Genomic DNA, 8,705 nt, shown 5'->3' on the forward strand with positions numbered 1-8,705 from the left:
TACTCAAAAGATTAACACTTTTATTTTTTTTGATGGTGTTCACTTGAGATTTTTTTTTCATAAATAATTAACTTTATGTTCTTATTTGGTTCTTATAGACTTTTTTTTTTTTTTTTTGAAAGAAAGTCTTACAATATATACATACATGTAGTTCTTATAAACATATTCTCCATACGTACGTACTAAACACCGTCCACCCAAAAATATATGATTCATCCCTTTATTAAAAAATATGTTGTATTTTAAAAAATTACTATAAATTATGTATATTTTAAAAAATATATATATTTTTGTGACCGTTAGACCTGGGTGGGCTCTCGCAGGCCTAAGCCCTCCGTGGCTAAAGCCCAACTGTGATACAAAAGATTGTAAAAGTAAAAGACGAAATTACACTCTATACCCTTTTTATATTGTCCTCTTTTATTTTTACCTTCTTTTTTAAAATCTATCATTTTTACCTCTTTTTTTAAACATTGTACCAATTTTACCCCTGTCACTTCAAGATATTCTCTATGTGATTCTCTTATGTAAGGGTATTTTGGGTACAATACATATAAAAAGAGGTATGTTTCAAATAAATATAAAATTAGATGTAAATTTGATTAATTGATGAATAAAAGAGGCACTTTTCAACTTACCCCAAAGTAAAAAAGGCTTTTTACGAAAATATGGATTTGGAGTAATACTTTTCAATTTCACTGTCATACGACAGAAATTATATTTATACTGTCCTCTCCTCTCCTTTTTTCTTTTTTTTTTTCTTTTATACTAAACAAAAAAAAAAAAAAAAAAAGTATGAGGTCTCCATCTTCCACACCCACATGCAAAACAATTGTAAAACAACACTAAAGCAAATCAAACAAAATAAAAGAAAAAAACGATTAAAAAAAATAATAATCTGTTGCACAGCCTCAACACCAGATACAAAATCAACTATATTTGCAAGTCCGTTCCTAGAAAATCATAATAAAAAAACTACTAAAATAACACCAAAATAATACAAAAACAAATGTAAAACAAATGAAGCAGATATAACCACTTAGAAAAATATAAAAGAACTACACACTTCAAAACTCTTTTGTCAGTGAGCTCATCAAATGTATTTATAGGAGAACTAGAATAAAAAAAATCACTAAAATATCAAAAGAGAACGAAGAAAAAATATATTTATAGCTTCCATCTTCCACACCCATGGATAGAACCACCACAACAACACGAGAATACCCAAAAAATAACTATTAATTCTGGGGAGATGGAGCAAGATCAGTGAAATCGGCATCAAATAAATAAATCATGAAGAACAACACTAAAACAAATAAAAAAAATAAAAGGAAAAAATGATTAAAAAAGCTAACTATCTTCTGCACATCCTCAATACTAGATGCACTATATTTGCAAGAAAAATCTGGAAAATCAGAATAAAAAAATCACACCAACTCTTATATTTTCCAAAAACGTGACTAAGAACTTCAAAAAATAAAAAGAAGAAGACGAAGACGAACTGAACAAGAAAAAAAAACTTATATGTTAATGGAGAAAAATAGAGAGAACTTGAGCAAGTAGAGAGTGAAAAAAAAAAAGAAGCTGATGAATAGTAAGAGATAGGGGTGAGCAAAAAATCTAAGAAACTGACCAAACCGAGTACGCCGACCGTCCGAACACCAAAAAAACTAACACCGAAAAAACCAAAAAATCGAAAAACTGTCTTCGGTTAAAACCGCTTTAACATGGTCAGTTTTAGTGTCAATGGCAAACCAACCGATTAAACCGAGAACCGATCGAAGATATATATTATATATAATATATTTTATTTTTTACATATTTAATATATAATTTTATTAAACTAGTTTTACTTATATCCTTTTTATTTAAACTCACAATTATTCATTGCTTTATTTTATTATAATTTGATGCATTTAAATATTATATACACACATTCATAAAATACGAGCTTTTTAATATAAATAGCACAAACAAATTGAACAAATTTAAAATAGTTTATTTTTACATTATTTATTTAACCAAGAAAGTTTTATTCCTAAATTATATGATATTTGATACAATACTCTAATTTTTTTTTTAATATTCAATTAATTATAGAAAATTTAAAAACTTATTTTTTTTTTAAAAAAAAAAAATGAAGTTCGGCTTGATCGGTTTAAACCGACCAAACCGTGAATTAAAACGGTCAATTTTTTTTTACATTTGTATAATGGTCAGTCGATTTTTAGATTATAACCATGAAAACTGAAAACTCGATTTTAGATTTTTTTTTGTATAAAAAACCGACCAAACCGACCGTTGTTCACCCCTAGTAAGAGAGAATAATGGGGAAGTGAGATTAAAGTGAAAGGAATGAGTATTAAATATTTAGAGTATCATATTTTTATCATCGATTTTAATTAAAAAAAAAAAGAAATATGTCACTAAAGTGATAACACAAGTCACATCATACTTTTATATCATTTAAAATCTATATACATATATAAAGGAAGCTTTTGAAGAGGTGAGGTGGCATCTTCTCCTTTCATTCTTATAATTTCTCTAATTTGGAATTTTTCTAAACTTTTTAGTTGAAAATACTAATAAAAAGAAAAGTAACCGCAATAGTAATGACTAATAAAAAGACTAGCCTAAATATCATTTAATTAATATTAATATTAATATGTAATGTGACAATTGAATAATAAAATTAATGTATTTTTTATTATTATAATATGATAAGTTGATAATCCAATAATTTAATCTCATTTCATTCTAATTCTAACTTTTCATTTCCATAACTCCCATTTTATAATTATTATAATAATATGATAAGCTAATAACCCAATAATTTAATCTCATTTCATTCTAATTCTAACTTTTCATTTCCATAACTCCCATTTTATAATATATACATTTTTACTTTTTATCTTCTTCCAACACCTCCACTCAAATCTCTCTCTCTCTCTCTCTCTCTCTCTCTCTCTCTCTCTCTCTCTCTCTCTCTCTCTCTCTATATATATATATATATATATAGTAGAACCTCTATTTAAGAATACTCTATTCAAGAATAACCTCTAATTTGTTATAAAAAAATGAAGTCCCAATTTGGGCCAGTTATAAATAAGAATAACCTCTATATTGTAATTAGTTATACATTTTTTAAGTCCCGTATTAATAAAATATGCCTCTATATAAGAATAATTACATCTTAAAAAAATATATAGATATATTTTATAAATTTATTTATGTAGAATTAATAATTTTATTTCAAATTATAGTACATGTATAAATATTATGTGTACTCGAAAATAATTCTAATATAATATAGTATTAAGAATTGTTTATTGGTATTTTTATTACATTGATATTTTTTGATATTTTGATTTTTTTTTTTTCAAGTGTAACTCTATTTAGTTATAACCTCTCAATTAGAATATTATTTTCTTAGTCCCAAGTGCATTCTTGGATAGAGATTCTACTGTATATATATAGCAATAAATTCATATATTTGATCTAACCAATGGGCTTGGTTGTGGGCACCAACGAAAAAGAGCAAGAAAGTACTTCAAATGGTGTTCAACAATGTTAAGCACATCCAACACAATCCAATTCATCAAATATAATAAGAGGTTAAGCAAGTGTCAAGCGGGGAGTCAAATGGGGAGCTTCTTACAAAGTCCAGTCCTTGAATTGGATGAAGAAAATAGGTATGTCATTTTTTTATTCACATTTATATGCTCTCTTATTGTTTTGGTTAATTTGGAGTAAAAACTTACCAATTGATGTAATTTTTGGGTACCAACTTAGGTGTATGATGAAGCATTTAACTATTATATTCTTGTAATTCTTTGCTCATTTATCTTAGAATATAATGTGTTTTACATAATAGTTGGTTAGTGCATAGTTTAATGAGAAATTTAATCATAAATTTATAGGTGATAGAAAAGTGATTCAAGGAGCTAGCTCTAACCGAGTGGACCACCGAAGAACCGTACCTATAATGCATTCATTGGAAAAAAAATGTTGGTGGGAGATTGTAAGGCCATATTAGTTTCTATTGTTAAAGTGACATTCTATATAGAACTTTCTTCCATATTCTTTGTAATCTCTTTTTTTTCTTCTTCGTTTTTTTTCATTTACATTCCACATTCTATATTAATTCATATTTATTCTTTCTTAGATATGTCTTTGCATATTTTTATAACTTATAATGGAATTTAAATTTATTTTTATTTTTATTTTATTATTTATTATTAATTACTTTTAGGAATTTTTTTAATATTATACCTAAAATTAATTTTATTTACAAAAATTTGTTTAAGAGAATTATTTGTACAAATATCATAAGTTATTTAGATAAATATTCTATATCTATATATATATATTTATATAAAAAGTACTCAAGAATTTATATTTTTTTCTTAATAATAATAATAATAATTTTCTATGTATTTATCTATATAAATATATATATATATGTATATATATATATAAAGGAAAGCACAACATATGTCATATGACATTCTTTATACAATGTATTTTATGTTCTTTATTATTTTATTATTTTTAATTTATTTAATTTTCTCTATTTTTTCATGTTATTTGCTAATAAAAGATAATTAATTATTTGTTACATTTTAATTCTTAAAATTTAATATTTGTGTTAATCATTCATTATTAGTGACTTTTTATTTTTATAACTCTTACTATTATTATTATTATTGTTATTATTGTTGTAACATATTTACTTAATAACTAATCTCATACATATAAATATATCTCATACATATAAATATATATATAAGAGCTTTTATTATTTTATATATGTGACGATATATTTATTTTTTAAACTATTTCTCTAAATTTTTTTTACTTATTAGATTTTGTGTTTTTATTTTTCAATGCTCCTTATATATAAAATACAAATTATAAAAATGATGAGTTGACTCTCTAAAATTTGTCAATTTTAGATTATTTATTTTGTGGTTTATTTAGTTTAAAGTAATTTTGTTTTTAAAAAAAAAAAATTAAATCTTTCACATATTTTAACATATTAAAATTATAAATTTAATTTTTTTTATAGAATATTAACATATTAATTAATTAATATTTTTTTTCTTTTAATATATTAAATTTAGATTTTATTTTTTACAACATAAATAAATAGTTTCTAAACAACCGCGCGAGGCGCGGTATCGTTGCCTAGTATAATATAAGTTATTTTTTGACAAAGTGATTAGAAGCACTCATGAATTTACGACGCAAACGTCCGCTACCGGCACTGGAATCTCTTTGAACCAGGATAGCTCATCGTCTAACCACAGAACATGCTTTGCCAAACCATGAGTCGCTAAATTCTCAAAGCGAGCTACATGGGACAAAACTACCCCGAAAATTTAAACAATAAAGCTATAACATAATATAATATAATTTTTAATTAAAAAAAAATAAGAAAAGAAACGCCACACGTTTTTTACTAATGTAATCGATGCCCTAAATATTGTCCCTACCCATAGGAACATTTTTTGGTTCATTGATTAAAAATAGAACGGTGATTAAGCAATAAGTTGCACGATAGTAATATAAATGTTGATGTATATGATAATTTATATATTTTATATTATTTTAATAATATATTTTTACTATTAATATTTCTTTTACAACAATATGATTGGTCAATAATTTTAACTTTCATATATTATAATTTTCTCTCATACTAAAATCTCTCTTTTTGATATATATCGAGAAGATGAAACTTTATTTGCAATACAAATAAAATATTGTTGGGAAATAATTAAAAAATCGAGATCAAACTAAAACAAAGTCAAGAGTATTGAGTTTTATTATTTGATATTACGCACAAAATTATGAACTCTAAGTTTTACCAGTCCAAAACTTTTTGTCATTCTCGTCTAATCTCTACTTAATTAGTAGCTTCGAAGTAACGGCGGTGTCATTTTTTAGTTGGATTAAAATCCTATTGTGGGCACATATGTATAATGTATATGTTATTATAAAATGTGATACAAAATTAAGTGAACAATTATGTTATGGGTATCAAAAGGATATTAAATTGTCATGGAAATAATGTGAAGATACCATAAATTAATTTATAATTTGTTGAGAGGCCAAATTATAAATACCCAAAACTCATTCTAAGATGTTGTGGTCAGATAAAATACTTTAGAAAATATGTAATCGTGGCTTGATCAGTTCCGTCGGAATATATATTCATTCGATTTTCTTTTAGGCTTCAGATAATTCTTTTTTTATTTATTTCCTTTTTTTTTGGTATTGGGCTTATGGGCTACTACTTCTTGATGTGCCCATGTTATTATATATACATATATATATATATATAGGGAATTTTACAAAAATACTGGATTTGGGGTAATAGTTTTCAATTTTACTGCCACACGGCAGAATTAACATTTATACTGTCCTCCCTTTTTTTTTTTCTTTTATACTGTCAACAACAAAACAAAAGTATGAGGCCTCCATCTTTGACAATCACAGACATAACCACCACAACAACACCAGGACACCGGAAAATAACCATTAATTCCGACAAGAATAAACAAAAGCAGTAAAATCGACGTCAATAAATAATCATGGCAAAACAACGGTAAAACAACACTAAAACAATCAAACAAAACAAAAGAAAAAAATGATTAAAAAAAACAAACAATCTGCTGCACAACCTCAACACGAGATGCAAAATCAACTATATTTGCAAGTCTATTCCTAGAAAATTATAAAAAAAAAACTACTAAAACAACACTGAAACAACACAAAAACAAATGAAGCAAATATAACTACTTAGAAAAATATAAAAGAAACACACACCTCAAAACTCTCTTGTGAGTGAGCTCGTCAAATATATTTATAGGAGAACCAAAAGAAAAAAACCACAAAAATAGCCAAAGAGAACGAAGAAGAAATGTATTTATAGCCTCCATCTTCCACACTCACAGACATAACCATCACAACAACACGAGAACACCCAGAAAATACCTATTAATTCCAGCGAGATGGAGCAAGGGCAGTGAAATCGGCATCAAATAAATAAATCATGAAAAACAACAGTAAAACAATACTAAAACAATAGTAAAACAAAAAAAACAATAAAAGAAAAAAATTATCAAAAATTAACTATGTTGTGCACATCCTCAATACTAAATGCACTATATTTGCAAGAAAAGTTCTAGAAAATTAGAACAAAAAAAAACCACACTAACTCTTATATTTTCAAAAAAAAAACATAACTAAGAACTTCAAAAAATTAAAAAAAAAAAAAAAAAAAAAGAAGAAAAGAAAAGAAGATGAAGAAGAAGAACTGAACATGAAAAAAAAAATAAAAATCATGAAAAACAACAGTAGAACAATACTAAAACAACGGTAAAGATGAAGAAAAAAAAACTTGAAGAAGAAGATGAATATTAGAACATGGGGGTGAGGTTTATTTGAAAAGCTAGAAGATAAAGATGATGAAGAAGATGAATAGTGAGAAATGGGAGTGGGATTTTTAAATCTATTTAAATAAAAAAAAAGAATGAGACATGGGGTGTGATTTTTAAATTTTTTAAATAAAAGAAAAAGTAAAACATGTCACTTTTATGACACATCCCATCAACCTTTTCATCAAAATAATAATTATTAAATTATCTCAAAAAATAATAATTATTAAATATTAAAAATAATAAATAATAACTTTTATATCCATTAAAATAAAAAATTAAATAAATAATTGAGCCCATGTCCCAATCAATCTAAAAAAAAAAACAAAACAATAACATAAAATTGTTACAAAAAAAAAAAAAAAAAAACAGTACAAAAGTTATTTTGGGAGTGTAACAGTATAAAAGAAAGAAAATGGGAAAACACAGTAAACTGTGTAAATTTCCCTATATATAAGGGCCAAGATGTAAAATGGCCCTAAATCTAACAATTAAGTTAATAAATGTTTATTTTTTAAAAAATTAACAAAATGTCCTTTTAGTTAAAAATTTCATGATAAAATTACAATTATAATCTTGAATAGTTAAGTGTTTGGTATAGTTATTTTGTACAATAGTATATCGTTTTTATGTGTAATAATATATTAAAAAAAACTGAAAGGTAGTATATATATATATTTTTATTTTGAAATAACTGAAAGGTAGTATATTAGTTTAAGATTGTAGTATATTATTTTAATGTGCTATGGTATATAATGAACGAAAGACGGAAATTAAAAAATATGGAATATCAGTTTAAGTTTGAGGTATAGTTATATTTCACAAGGAAATATTGTCTTTATGTTCATTAATATATCATGAAAGAAAGAAAAATAATAATAAAAAAAAAAACATGTGGAATATTAAATTAAGTTTTTGGTATATATATATATTCCACTATATTGGTGGTATATTAATTTTTCACTATAGTATTTATGCTTATGATTGGAGAATATAGTTTTTATATGCTATTGTATATCGTGGAAAAAAAATCATTTAATAGTATATTAGTTTAAGTTTATGGTATATTTATATTGGTCTAAGGTATATCGTTTGTATGTGATATGTATATCGTGAAGGATATAAAGAAAAAAAAAACTATTAAATATTAATTTAAGTATGAGGTTTAGTTATATTTGACTGAGGTATATTGATTTTATGTTCATTGGTATTTCATGAAGGAAAGAACAAGAAAAAAAAACTTGTGGAATATTAAATTAAGTT

The sequence above is a fragment of the Cannabis sativa genome, chromosome 6 (assembly GCF_029168945.1).
Source record: "Cannabis sativa cultivar Pink pepper isolate KNU-18-1 chromosome 6, ASM2916894v1, whole genome shotgun sequence".
NCBI classification, from domain to species: Eukaryota; Viridiplantae; Streptophyta; class Magnoliopsida; order Rosales; family Cannabaceae; genus Cannabis; species Cannabis sativa.